We start from the raw sequence: 14,980 nt of genomic DNA, 5'->3' as shown, positions 1-14,980 counted from the left end.
TTGCCGTGAAATTATGTTTTATAACAGTCTTTTGGTGATACACATTTGTAAATGGGTCTAGTACGTCCTTGATATGGCTGGCCGGCAGTTTGTTTTCGTCCCCCAGCAACTATTGATAATGCTTTTGGGGCTTGGTTACAAATAGCTTTGAAGTATATTCTTTAGGAATAATCGAACCATTCCATGCCAACAAGAGTCTACGAGGGACGTTCTGTAAGTAATGCAACACATTTTTTTTTTGAAAGCGGGTTGGTTTTATTCAGGATTCCAATACTGCAAGTTATTCCCCACTCTTTTGGCTACAAAATCGTTTCTTTTTTTCAACATAAAAACCGCTCAGTGCGCTGGCCTCAAGCCACCTTACTGGGAGGGCCTGTACACTCGCGTGGTACGACTCTACTGGTCGACGTCGGAATCAAAATATTGCTGTATCAATAACCTCTCCATCACCCACGTACTGCTACGCGCATAGTGCGTCCATTATTGATCCAAAAGATTGAAGTCAGAAGGTGCCAGACACGGGCTGTAGGTTAGACGAGGAAGAACAGTCCAATGAAGTTTTGTGAGCTCCTCGCGGGTGCGCAGACTTGTGAGAGGCCGTGCTTTGTCATACAGAAAACCGTTTGCTTTTTTGTGGCGACGAACACGCTGAAGTCTTTTCTTCAATTTCGTGAAAGTAACGCAATTCACATCATAGTTGATCGTTGCACCATGAGGGAGGACATCAAACAGAATAACCTCTTCAGAGTCCCAGAAGATCGTTGCCATTTTACTGGCTGAGGGCGTGGCTTCGAACTTTATATTCGGAGGAGAGGTGGTTTGGTGCAGTTTAATGAATTTCCATTTTGTTTCCGGTTCGAAGTGATGAACCTATGTTCCATCGCCTGTGACGACGATCGGCAAAAAATTGCTACGATCAGCCTCCCAAGGCGCAAGCAATTCCGCACAAATGGTCCTGCCTGTTTATGGTCTTCTGTTAGATGGTGATGAACCCAACAGGCACACACCTTTGAGTACCCCAAGTGGTGGACGAGTGTGTCAGCACTACAGACGGATACATTCAATTGAGCAGCGAGGTGACTGACTGTGATCCATCGATAGCCTCGATGGAGAGTGTCTGCACATTTCAACATTGCAGGAGTCAAAGCTGTATACGACAGGCCGGCACGTGGGAGGTGGGACAGTTTTGCACGATCTTGTGGCGATGACGACAGAAGCCTTGTCCAACGACTCACGGTGCTTTTGTTCACTGCTAGGTCCCTGTAGACATTCTGCAAGCGCCTATGAATACCTGTGATGCTCTGGTTTTCCACCAAAAGAAACTCAATGATAGCTCTCTGCTTGGGACGCACGTCCAATAAAAACGCCATATTGAGCTATATATAGCACCGCCACCTATCTTAATTGCGTAATACTATAGGGGCTGAAGCGGGAATATTCCACGATGTTCCACAAGAAATTCGGAATTTTTTAAACCGAAAGTGGCCGAGAAAAAAATGTGTTGCATTATTTACTCTTCGCCCCCCGCATAAATAACTTACAGGAACGCTTCTGGGTGACGTCGACAAGAGTTCCCCCTGTCATTTTCGAGGCATAACTGCAGCAAGTAAGCCTGTCCAAGGGAATTTAAAACCCCGGTTTGCGGAGAAACTGCCGAAAGATTACACACACACACACACACACACACAAATACACACACATAAGCACACACACACACACACACAATGTAAACACTAACACCATCACTAATCAAAGACGACCAATGTCAGAAGTTATCGATAGTGAAATTATTGCATACGCGCACTTTGGTTCCACCTCTGTATTATCACCACTCACCCGGTGCACAGTTGGTCGATAGGGCCACGCATGTCTGATCTGTTTCTCACTATAGCCCTTCTTACGAAAGGTGAGTTTGTTTGCGTGACCATTCTCCACAGCAAGCACAGAAATATATGTTTTGTAAATAATAACCACCTGTTCTTGCTGAACTATGTTTTAATTATTCCAGATTCGTTTCCCTTTTTCACTTTAAGGCATCGTCATTGTGATCTAGGATGAAACAGACAGTAATAATAATGTTGTGCCATCACTTTTCTTGTTTATCTGTTGCGATGTTAGCAACGAACCAATTTCTGGTGCATTGCAGGAACTACCTACTACTGACAAAAGACACTTTCATGAGATATTGAGCATTTGACACTTTCATGAGATAGTTAGCTATATATGCATGTATGGATCAGTTTTTCCGCCATACATGCATGGTACAAAGTACGTGTGTAGCGGAGGAACTATGTGAAGAAGATGTTGTTCATAGATTTATTTTGAAAGCTATGTTATTGGTAACGCATGTAATCAATATTGGAGTATTTAAAAACTGTGATAGTAGTAATCATCTTTCTTTCTTTCGCTTTTGTCTTTGTCCTACAAGTTGCAGGGTCGGCAAGGCTACAAACGGATGTGGCCTGGTTAGTTGAAAGGGGTGGCTGGATGCCCCTCCTGCCACCACCCTGCACCCCCTGAGACAGAATCAGTGTACCCCAGCTGCCTGCGTCTAGTTTAAAGCATAAAATAGTGCGAACGTATTTCAAATGTCTGCAAGTGTAACTGAGGCGGGACGTGGGGACCAGCATGGTATTCACCTAGTGGGATGTGGAAAACCGCCTAAAAACCACATCCAGGCTGGCCAGCACTGCGGCTCTCGTCGTTAATCCGCCGGGCGGATTCGATCCGGGACCTGCGCGCCTACCCAAGTCCAGGAAGCAGGCGTATTAGCGCTCTCGGCTAACCTGGCGGGTGAGAACAGTTATCATCTCTCGAAAATTAGTTTCATAGCTGGTTTGTGACCCCCAGAAAATTTCACTTTATATCTCAGGTGTAGCTACTCCCAGTTTTGAAAGCTCTGCTAACAACGACACACTAAGAGTGCTAGTACGGCCATCCCACTAACAAACAGTGTTCTGTTATTAGGTTTCTGCGTTGAGAAGATATGAAATCGACTTAAACTTACAGCAGAATGAAGATCTGCCACGGCAGCAGATTCTGCTAATGGAGTCAGAGGTTCGTAAAGTCCGTGGGCGTTGCTTAAGGCACATCGGTCTGTTACCTCAGAAAACGGTAGAGTTGTTAAAGCCATTGTGAAGGAAAACAACAGGGTGACGTTCGGTAGCATTACATCAACAAGTTCCGTTCTGAAGACGATGGGGCACGTAAATTGAAGCTCGTTGCAAGCGTTGACCAACACTGAACTCGGGTGATCATTTAGAGAAATCGTACAGCTTTGTGCCACATACGGCCGGCCAGAGTGACAGAGCGGTTCTAGGCGCTACAGTCTGAAACCGCGCGACCGCTACGGTCGCTGGTTCGAATCCTGCCTCGGGCATGGATGTGTGTGATGTCCTTAGGTTAGTTAGGTTTAAGTAGTTCTAAGTTCTAGGGGACCTCAGAAGTTAAGTCCCATAGTGCTCAGAGCCATTTTTTTTGTGCCACACATGCAGAATAAACAATATTTAAAATCTGTTTACGGTTTTAATTTGACTCACCTTCGTCCAGTAGAGATCGATCTGCAGACCCAGCCTTACGTTTATTGTGGTGATTACTTGCTGAGGTTGGTATGTTTCAGCTGACACCTTTTGAGTCACCCGCGGCCTGCGAGACAGTTCAGACGTTGAAACGACTTGCTTGTCGCATACCATTCGGATGACTGGGTGAACTCTATTCTAGTCGACGAGTCATTCCGTGGATGAGTGTGCGAGAGGGAGTATCAGTCGTATGATGCCATTGCGCCATCGTGCATGGTGCCCAGTGAACGGGCTGCGATAAACGGATGCATAATGTGTCACACGTTAGAAAAAGGCAAACAGCTGACACCTCCTATGCATGTCGAGAAACATACTACAGGTATTTGGTATCACAAGCTTATTGTGGTAGTTGTCCACCAGACAATTCTTCACGTTTTTAAGAACGGCGAATTGGACTGGTTAGCACACTGGGGTCGCATTCGGGAGGACGACGGTTCAAACGCACGTCCGGACACCCAGATTTAGGTTTTCCGTGTTTTCCCGAAATCGCTTCAGGGAAGTGCCAGGATGGTTTCTTTCAAAGGGCACGGACGGTTTCCTTCCCCCTCCTTGACAAAATCCGAGCTTGTGCTCCGTCTCTAATGTCTTCCATGTCGACAGGACGTTAAATACAATCTTCCTTCCTTCTTTCGAAACAATAGATAGCCTAACCATCTAGTAGGGGAGAGTATTGTACCTGGAGGAGAGTGTACCTAGGAACACACGACATTTACAGGTGTGACTGATTTTACAATCAAATGAAGAAATCCGCTCTAGAAAAAGCAGATTCCGGCCTTTTCTTCTGTTTTGTTGATGTGAGACATGAGGTTGTGTTTCGTGCGTCATTTGTAAATATTACGCTTTCTGCATATTTAAGTGTTGTGTAATACATGAAAACTATTTGGCGGATAATATTAATTCTTCAGTTACAGAATAGTATTGTGATTATGGCGAGTGAGTGATAATGATATTACGGGAACTGGCAGAGGCCTAGAAGACCTAAGTCGAAACAATACTGCGATCCTTAAAAAACCAGTCATGACAAAACTATTCTACCTTGTATGCAAGATATATCAAGTGAGCGAAATGCCCTCAGACTTTAATAAGAAAAATGTGATAATTTCTATTGCAAAGAATGTAAGTGCTGTCAGTATATGAATGTTATCGAACAGTCAGATTAATTAGTCATCGGTTCAAAATAGTAACACGAACTTTTTACAGGAGAATGGAAAAACCGATAGAATCCGACCTCGGGGAAGATCAGTTCGGTTTTCATGAGATATAGGAAAATGCGAGGCCGTACTAACCCTACGACTTATCTTAGGATATAGACTGAAGAAATTTTTGAAATTATGTAGGAAGACAGGAACCGAAAAGTTGTAAATACTGTGTACAGAAACCAGATGGAAATTTTGAGTCTAAGGGCGTGAAAGGGAAGAAGTAGTTGGGAAGTGAATGACACAGTGTTCTAACCTGTCCCTCGAAGTTATTCAGTAAAGGAATAGTAAAGGAAACCAAGCAAAAATTGGAAAGGGAACTGAAGTTAGATTTGGAAAGGGAATTGAAATTCAGGGATAAGAAACAAATGACACTGTAATTGTGCCAGGGACAGCAAATGACTTGAAGAGCAATTGAACGGAACAGATAATGTCTTGAACCGAGATTCTAAAATTAACAGTAAAAAAAAAAAAAAGAGAGATTTGAATCTAGCCGAACTGAAACAAATGATGCTGATAGAACTTGATTAGGAGATGAGACATTAAAAGTAGTCGACGAGTTTTACTATTTAGGTAGCAAAATAATTGACGATCGCCGAAGTAGAGAGAGTATGAAATACAAGAGGGCAATAGTAACAAAAGTGTTTCTGAAAAACAAAAGCTGTTAACACTGAAAGTAAATTTAAGTGTGACGAAGTCTTCTCTGAAGTATTTATATGGAGTGCAACCTTGTACGGAAGTGATAGGCGGCCGATAAAGAGTTGAGAGAAGAAGAGCACAGAAGTGCTAGAGAAGAAGTTTGAAAATTACTTGTATGGAACGAATAAATAGGGAGGAAAGGAGTAAGACTGTAGAGAGAGATATCAAGACCTGTACAGGGTGGTCAGAAACAGTCTGAAAAGCTTGTAAGTGCGTTGCAGGGGAGGTGCTGAGAAATGATTGTTAAGAAGAAAATTCGATACGTTGCGCCTTTTCCGAGTTATTCAGCATTGAAGTTAGCCAACCAGGTCGCGCAAATTAAGGCACCCTGCCAGAGGTAGTGTCACCAAACTTATTTTTCGTTTGGTTTCCTCAAACGGAACAATCGTCGTTTTTGCTCGCCTAGTTTAGATTTATGATTTCCGAAAAGGCAAATTTTAACAGGTAATGAGCGTTCAAACAAGTGGTAACTCACGGATTCAAAGATGTCTGTGCATCACCTCATTTTAGCACGAGCAGGTGCTTTAATTTGCGGGCGCTATGACCTGATTGCAATTTTTTCTCAGCACAACCTCCCCTGCATGCTTTTCGGACTGTTTATGACCGCCTGTAGACAGCTAGTAGATTCAATGTGATGTAGCAGCCAATAGCTATTCACTGAGGAAAGAGCTCGCATAGGAAAATGTGGATAGTCTTCATGCTGAAGATTACGACATCAACATGAAGAGGGAAATCTGGTCACGCAATACACTATTTCAAAGCTGCTTTGATTGCGTACCTCCCTGCAGCACAAGGCGACTATCGAAGTTTCATTACAACATTGTTACGTAGGATCCTTACAGTTCCGAGACACAGTGATCATACATCAATCATCTATCATAGTTTCAAAGTAACCCAACTGAAATTAAATGCGTCAGTGGATTATTTGGCGCGAAACGTGATCGTAAACAGACCAGTATCGTCGTTGACTCGAAAACTACAGAATGAATCGCTTTTGGTGTAAAGTAGCCGTTTCAAGTGGAGGTCTATGTCAGCCCTACCTAATTCATCTACATCTGCATCTACATGATTACTCTGCTATTCACAATAAGGTGCCTGGCAGATTTTTCAATGAACCACCTTCAAGCTGTCTCTCTACCGTTCCACCCTCGAACGGCGCGCGGGAAAAAACGAGCACGTAAATTTTTCTGTGCGAACTCTGATTTCTCTTATTTTATCGTAATGATCATTCTCTCTTTGCAGCTGGGTGCCAACAGAATGTTTTCGCAATCGGAGGAGAAGACTGGTGATTGAAATTTCATGAGAAGGTCCCTTCGTAACGAAAAACGCCATTGTTTTAAAGATTACCACTCCAATTCACGTATCACGTCTGTGGCACTATCTCCGCTATTTCGCGATAATATGAAACGAGCCTTGAACTTTTTCGATGTCATCCGTCAGTTCCACCTGATGCGGATCCCACACCGCACGGCAATACTCCAGAATAGGGCGGACAAGCGTGGTGTAGGCAGCCTCTTTAGTAGACCTGTTGCACCTTCTAAGTGTTCTCCCAGTGAATCACAGTCTTTCCTTTGCCCTACCCACAACATTATCTATGTGATCGTTCCAATTTAGGTTATTTGTAATTGTAATCCCTAAGTATTTAGTTGAATTTACATCTGTCAGATTTGTGTGACTTATCGCGTAATCGAAATTTAGCTGATTTCTTTTAGTACTCATGTGAAGAACTTCACAATTTTCCTTATTCGGGGTCAATTGCCACTTTTCGCACCATACAGATATCTTACCTAAATAATTTTGCAAGTCGTTTTGACCATCTGATGACTTTACAAGACGGTAAATGACAGCATCATCTGCAAACAATCTAAGACGGCTACTCAGATTGTCTCCTGTGTCATTAATATAGATCAGGTAAAATAGAGGGCCTATAACACTTCCTTGGGAAACGCCGGATATTACTTACGTTTTACTCGTTGATTTTCCGTCTATTACTACGAACTGTGACCTTTCTACAGGAAATTACGAATCTAGTCGCACATCTGAGGCGATATTTCATACGCACGCAGTTTGGTTAGGAGACGCTTGTGAGGAACGGTGTCGAAAGTCTTATGGAAATCTAAAAATATGGAATCAAATTGACAACCCCTGTCGGTAGCACTCGTTACTTTATGAGCATAAAGAGCTAGTTGCGTTTCTCAAGAACGATATCTTCTGAATCCGTGCTATGGGTCAATAAATCGTTTTCTTCGAGGTACTTCATAATGTCCGAATACAGTATATGTTCCAAAATACTACTGAAAATCGACGTGAGTGATATGAGCCTGTAATTCAACGGATTGCTCCTATTTCCCTTTTTGGGTATTGGTGTGACTCGAGCAGTTTTCCAGTCTTTAGGTACGGATCTTCCTGCGAGCGAGCGATTGTATACAATTGCTAAATATGGAAAATGGTTCAAATGGCTCTAAGCACTATGGAACTTAATATCTGAGGTCATCAGTCCCCTAGACTCAGAACTACTAAAACCTAACTAACCTAAGGCTCAAATGGTTCAAATGGCTCTGAGCACTATGGGACTTAACTTCTGTGGTCATCAGTCCCCTAGAACTTAGAACTGCTTAAACCTAACTAACCTAAGGACATCACACATATCCATGCCCGAGGCAGGATTCGAACCTGCGACCGTAGCGGTCGCGCGGTTCCAGACTGAAGTGCCTAGAACTGCTGGGCCACAACGGCCGGCAATATGTAATAAAAATGGGGGTTCCTATTTAAAAAAGCGCAGTTGATATCCGTTTGACCTATGGCAGCGCCATCTAGCGGGCCAACCATAGCGCCAAGCTAGACAAGTTTCGTTCTTTGTAGTTTTTTCGTTTGACGCTTATTTCGTGAGGTATTTGGCCCGGTCACGACCAATGGACCACCCTGTATATCGTGATAACTGCATGAGACTCTGCACATCGCTCTTCTCAAATGGTTGATTAATGTATTAAGCATTGCAGCACCTGTCTCTTTAACATTAAAATAGAATGCTCCTGTAGAACTGCGCATCACATCTCTTGCTGTTGTTAAATATCTAACTTCCTAATAAAATCAGCCATATTTTCCTTTCATAGTGAAGATATCCGCAACGGCTGTTTCTATGAATAGGTATGTGTCAGTAATTCGTGACGTATTCTTGTATACACGGCATGAAGTGTGTCTGACAGCAGATGAGTCTCAATACGAGCAATTTAGCCGTAGAAAACAATCCTACTCCAACTAAAGGGGTCTGTCATATTCTACATGTGTATAAAGTTGGTGGTTGTCTCGTCTGCCTGATTAACCATTTCCTTTGAGAAGACATGGGATTTTCCCAAGGTCCGTCTCCTTCTTGTTTCTAACTTCTGTCACACGTATTCATAGAAAGAAATTCTGCGGCATACTGTGCGTCGATCTTTTACCTTTTCAGTAATGTAGAATCTTGGCGTTAATGGATATTGCTATATTAATTTCTTCCTAGAGACTTTTAAGTTGCCGTGCTTGTGCAGCATAAAGCGCAGAGCGCTCGGCTGCGAGTCAGGGAGAACAGACACGGATCGAAACTGTTTGGCGTATTAACATCGTTGGTCTTTTACACTACCAGGCGGAGTGTGGTTTTCAGGCGGTTTCTCACGCTGGTTTAGGTGAATACTAGCTAATACCCAAATTAATCCCCAGAAAATACGGCACGCAAACAGTTGAAACATGATCAGTCAAAGAACAAAGTTTACACGATTCACACTCAGATGACGAATACGGTTTCCCTCCGTTATGGTGCCTCGACGATTGTGGCATGAGGAGGCGCATCTGCCCACAAAGTTAAATAATACAATAAATAGCCAAATTCTGAAAAAGCGGATCCTGCACTCGACAGGATAAGTACTAGAGAAAAGGAAGAAAGAACGCTTCCGGCTACTCGACATATCTTTTGCATTTTTTTATCCGTGTCGTTAAGGTTTCATTTTCGCAGGTGCTGGATTGTATCCACTTTCAGTACGTTTACTTTCCCCTTCTTCTACGTTTAGTACTCAAACTGGGTAATAATAAAAATAGGAACTTTGTATTAATTTTTTCCCCGCCAGAGAACCATTTCGCAAGAACCGAAGACGTATTCCTTGTATAAGCAACTACCTCCGACACCGCAAACCTCTGTGGTTTTCCTTAGTCACAAAGGTCAGTCCATTTCTCCATCGCATTGCGTCTTGTGCGCGCATAGTACACTACTGGCCATTAAAATTGCTACACCAAGGAGAAATGCAGACGATAAACGGTTATTGATTGGACAAATATATTAAACTAGAACTGACATGTGATTACAGTTGTACGCAATTTGGGTGCATAGATCCTGAGAAATCACTACCCAGAACAACCACCTCTGACCGTAATAACGACCTTGATACGCCTGGCCATTTGGATGGCATGTACAGGTACAGCTGCCCATGAAGCTTCAACACGATGCCACAGTTCATCAAGAGTAGTAACTGGCGTATTGTGACGAGCCAGTTGCTCGGCCACCATTGACCAGACGTTTTCAGTTGATGAGAGATCTGGAGAATGTGCTGGCCAGGGCAGCAGTCGAACATTTTCTGTATCCAGAAAGGCCCGTACAGGACCTGCAACATGCGGTCGTGCATTATCCTGCTGAAATGTAGGGTTTCGCAGGGACCGAATGAAAGGTAGAGCCACGGGTCGTAACACATCTGAAATGTAACGTCCACTGTTCAAAGTGCCGTCAGTGCGAACAAGAGGCGACCAAGACTTGTAACCAATGGCATCCCATACCATCACGCTTGGTGATACGCCAGTATGGCGATGACGAATACACGCTTCCGATGTGCGTTCACCAACATGTCGCCAAACACGGATGCGACCATCATGATGCTGTAAACAGAACTGGATTCATCCGAAAAAATGACGTTTTGCCATTCGTGCACCCAGGTTCGTCGTTGAGTACACCATCGCAGGCGCTCCTGTCTGTGATGCAGCGTCAAGGGTAACCGCAGCCATGGTTTCCGAGCTGATAGTCCATGCTGCTGCAAACGTCGCCGAACTGTTCGTGCAGATGGTTGCTGTCTTGGAAACGCCCCCATCTGTTGACTCGAGGATGGAGACGTGGCTGCACGATCCGTTACAGCCATGCGGATAAGATGCCTGTCATCTCAACTGCTACCGATAGGAGGCCGTTGGGATCCAGCACGGCGTTCCGTGTTACCCTCCTTAACCCATCGATTCCATATTCTGCAAATAGTCATTGGATCTCGAGCAACGCGTGCAGCAATGTCGCGATACGATAAACCGCAATCGCGATAGGCTACAATCCTACCTTTATCAAAGTCGGAAACGTGATGGTACGCATATCTCCTCCTTACACGAGGCATCACAACAACGTTTCACCAGACAACGCTGGTCAACTGCTATTTGTGTGTGAGAAATCGATTGGAATCTTTCCTCATGTCAGCACCTTGTGTGAATGCTTTGGAAAGCTAATCATTTGCATATCACTGCATCTTCTTCCTGTCGGTTAAATTTCGCGTCTATAGCACGTCATCTTCGTGATGCAGCAATTTTAATTACCAGTAGTGTAGTTCCGACCTGCTTATTGATAATCTTACCTTGTATGAGCAGTTTTGTACCTATTTATTCCACTTATTCTGCAATCAGGGCCTTTGAATTTCAGGTCGGTTCCATGTCTAGATTCTATTATTTATTCCAATTTTTGGCGTATTTTTATCTTACATCACTCCTGGAAGATATCTTTAGTTCACTCTGATGAATATTCGCGGTTATACTCTTATTTATGTGAAACTATCGCTTCGGACATTGTTTGGCCGCACCAAACTTGTCGGGGCAAATCATATTCTGGAGGTGGTGATTGGGGGACTTCGTAGTTCTTGTGGGAAAACATATCACTTGCATTCCATACCTCTTTCCAACTTCCTGTCAGACGATCAGGCTACCGGTCTGTGTAGACGTCTTTTTCGTACACTGGCTCTATAGACGTCTTTTTCGTACACAGTCTCCGTGTTTCGAGGTGGAACCGCGTCATCTATTCCAGTATTTTATACACGAGCAGTCTTTTTAGAAATGTGGCGTCCATACTTCTGTGCTGCTCCCTAAAGACTTACTGCCCCATCTCCGTTTCCTTGAGTGCATACGTGACCAGGGTAGCGGCGTGATTATTATAAAACGAGTATCCAAACAACATGGCAAGGCAATGCCGTTACTAGGTAATTTGGCACACGGCACGGAGTTCTATCATCCCCCTCTCCCGCTCCCAACCCAACAAAAATATCAAATATTTTTTTGGGAGTAAATGAATTTTTGAACTAGTTAATTAAGCAAATTATAAGCTATTTTGCAAACAGCTTTATGAAAGATAATAAATAAATAACGCATTTTTACGAACAGCATAATTTAGTCAATTATTAATGACGTAGTTGTTGTTGTTGTGGCCTTCAGTCCAGAGACTGGTTTCATGCAGCTCTCCATGCTACTCTATCCTATGCAAGCTTCTTCATCTCCAAGTACATACTGCAACCGACATATTTCTGAATCTGCTTAGTGTATTCATCTCTTGGCCTCTCTCTACAATTTTTACCATCCAAGCTGCCCTTCAATACTAAATTGGTGATCCCTTGATGCCTCAGAACGTGTCCTGCCAACCGATACCTTCTTCTAGCCAAGTTGTGCCACAAATTATTCTTCTCCCCAATTCTATTCAGTACCTCCCCATTAGTTACGTGATCTATTCATCTAATCTTCAGCGTTCTTCTTTAACACCACATTTCGAAAGCTTCTATTCTTTTCTTGTCTGCCGGCAGTTGCGGCCGAGCGGTTCTAGGCGCTTCAGTCCGGAACCGCGCTGCTGCTACGGTCGCAGGTTCTAATCCTGCCTCGGGCATGGATGTGTGCGACATCCTTCGTTAGGTTAAAGTAGTTCTAAGTCTAGAGGACTGATGACCTCTGATGTTAAGTCCCATAGTGCTTAAAGCCATTTGAATCATTTTTTCTTGTCTAAACAATTTATCGTCCATGTTTCACTTCCATAGATGGCCACACTCCATACAAATACTTTCAGAAACGACTACCTGACACTTAAACCTATAGTAGATGTTAACAAACTTCTCTTGTTCAGAAACGCTTTCCTTGCCATTGCCAGTCTTCATTTTATATCCTCTCTACTTCGACCACCATCAGTTATTTTGCTCCCCAAATAGCAAAACCCATTTACTACTCTGAGTGTCTCATTTCCTAACCTAATTCCCTCAGCATCACCAGACTTAATTCGACTACATACCATTATTCTCGTTTTGCTTTTGTTGATATTCATCTTATATCCTCCTTTCAAAACAGAGTCCATTCCGTTCAACTGTTCTTCCAAGTCCTTTGCTGTCTCTGACAATATTACAATGTCATCGGAAAACCTCAAAGTTTTTATTTCTTCTCCATGGATTTTAATTCTTACTCCAATTTTTCCTTTGTTTCCTTTACTGTTTGCACAATATATACTCCATACATAGATTGAATAACATCAGGGAGAGGCTACCACCCTGTCTCACTCCCTTCCCAACCACTACCCCTCGACTCTTATAACTGCCATCTGGTTTCTGTACAAATTGTAAATAGCCTTTCGCTCCCTGTATTTTACCCCTGTCACCTTTAGAATTTGAAAGAGACTATTCCAGTCAACATTGTCAAAAGCTTTCTCTAAGTCTACAAATGCTAGAAACGTATGTTTGATTTCCTTAATCTATATTCTAAGATAAGTCGTAAGGTCAGTATTTCCTCACGTGTTCCATATTTCTACGGAATCCAAACCGATCTTCCCCGAGGTCGGCTTCTACCAGTTTTTCCATTCGTCTGTAAAGAATTCGTGTTAGTATTTTGCAGCTGTGACTTATTAAACTGATAGTTCGGTAATTTTCACATCTGTGAACACTTGCTTTCTTTGGGTTTGGAATTATTATATTCTTCTTCAAGTCTGAGGGTATTTCGCCTGTCTCATACATCTTGCTCAGTAGATGGTAGAGTTTTGTCAGGACTGGCTCTCCCAAGGCTGTCAGTAGTTCTAATGGAATGTTGTCTACTCCTGGGGCCTTGTTTCTACTCAAGTGTTTCAGTGCTCTGTCAAACTCTTCACACAGTATCATATCTCCCATTTTACCTTCAAATACATCCTCTTCCATCTCCACAGTATTGCCCTCAAGTACATCGTCCTTGTATATACCCTCTATATACTCCTTCCACCTTTCTGCTTTCCCTCCTTTGCTTAGTACTGGTTTCCCATCTGAGCTCTGGATATTCATACGTGTGGTTCTCTTTTCTCCAAAGGTCTCTTTAATTTTCCTGTAGGCAGTATCTATCTTACCCCTAGTGAGATAAGCCTCTACATCCTTACATTTGTCCTCTAGCCATCCCTGCTTAGCCATTGTGCACTTCCTGTCTATCTCATTTTTGAGACGTTTGTATTTCTTTTTGCCTGCTTCATTTACTGCATTCTCACATTTTTTTTCCTTTCATCAATAAAATTCAATATATCTCCTGTTACCCAAGCATTTCTACTAGCCTTCGTCTTTTTACCTACTTGATCCCCTGTTGCCTTCACTATTTGATCTCTCAAAGCTACTCATTCTTCTTCTAAAGTATTTGTTTCCACCGTTCTTGTCAATCGTTCTCTAATGCTCTCTCTGAAACTCTATACTACCTTTGTTTCTTTCAGTTTATCCAGGTCCCAGCTTCTTAAATTCCCCCCTTTTTGCAGTTTCTTCAGTTTTAATGTACAGTTCATAACCAATAGATTTTGATCAGAGTCCACATCTGCCCCTGGAAATGCCTTGCAAAATAAAACCTGGTTCCTAAATCTCTGTCTTACCATTATATAGTCTATCTGAAACGTTACAGTGTCTCCAGGACTCTTCGACGTATACAACCTACTTTCATGATTCTTAAACCAAGTGTTGACTATGATTGAGATGCTCTGTGCAAAATTCTACCAGGCGACTCCCTCTTTCATTCCTTACTCCCATTCCATATTCACCTACTTCGTTTCCTTCTCTTCCTTTTCCTACTATCGAGTTCCAGTCCCCCATGACTATTAAATTTTTGTCTCCCTTCACTATCTGAATAATTTCTTTCATCTCATCGTACATTCAACCTCTTCGTCATCTGCGGAGTTAGTTGGCATATGCACTTGTACTGCTGTGGTAGGCGTGTGCTTCGTGTCTATCTTGGATACAATGATGCCTTCACTATGCTGTTCGTAGTAGCTTACCCGCATTACTATTTTTTATTCATTATTAAACTTACTCCCGCATTACCCCTATTTAATTTTGTATTTATAGTCCTATATTCACCTGACAAGAAGTTACGTTCCTCCTGCCACCGAACTTCACTAATTACCACTATATCTAACTATAATCTATCCATTTCCCATTTTAAATTTTCTACCTGCCCGATTAAGGGATCTGACATTCCACGCTCCGATCCGCA

The sequence above is a fragment of the Schistocerca serialis genome, chromosome 4, assembly GCF_023864345.2.
Source record: "Schistocerca serialis cubense isolate TAMUIC-IGC-003099 chromosome 4, iqSchSeri2.2, whole genome shotgun sequence".
In the NCBI taxonomy this organism is placed as follows: domain Eukaryota; kingdom Metazoa; phylum Arthropoda; class Insecta; order Orthoptera; family Acrididae; genus Schistocerca; species Schistocerca serialis.
This window is presented reverse-complemented; position numbering follows the sequence as displayed.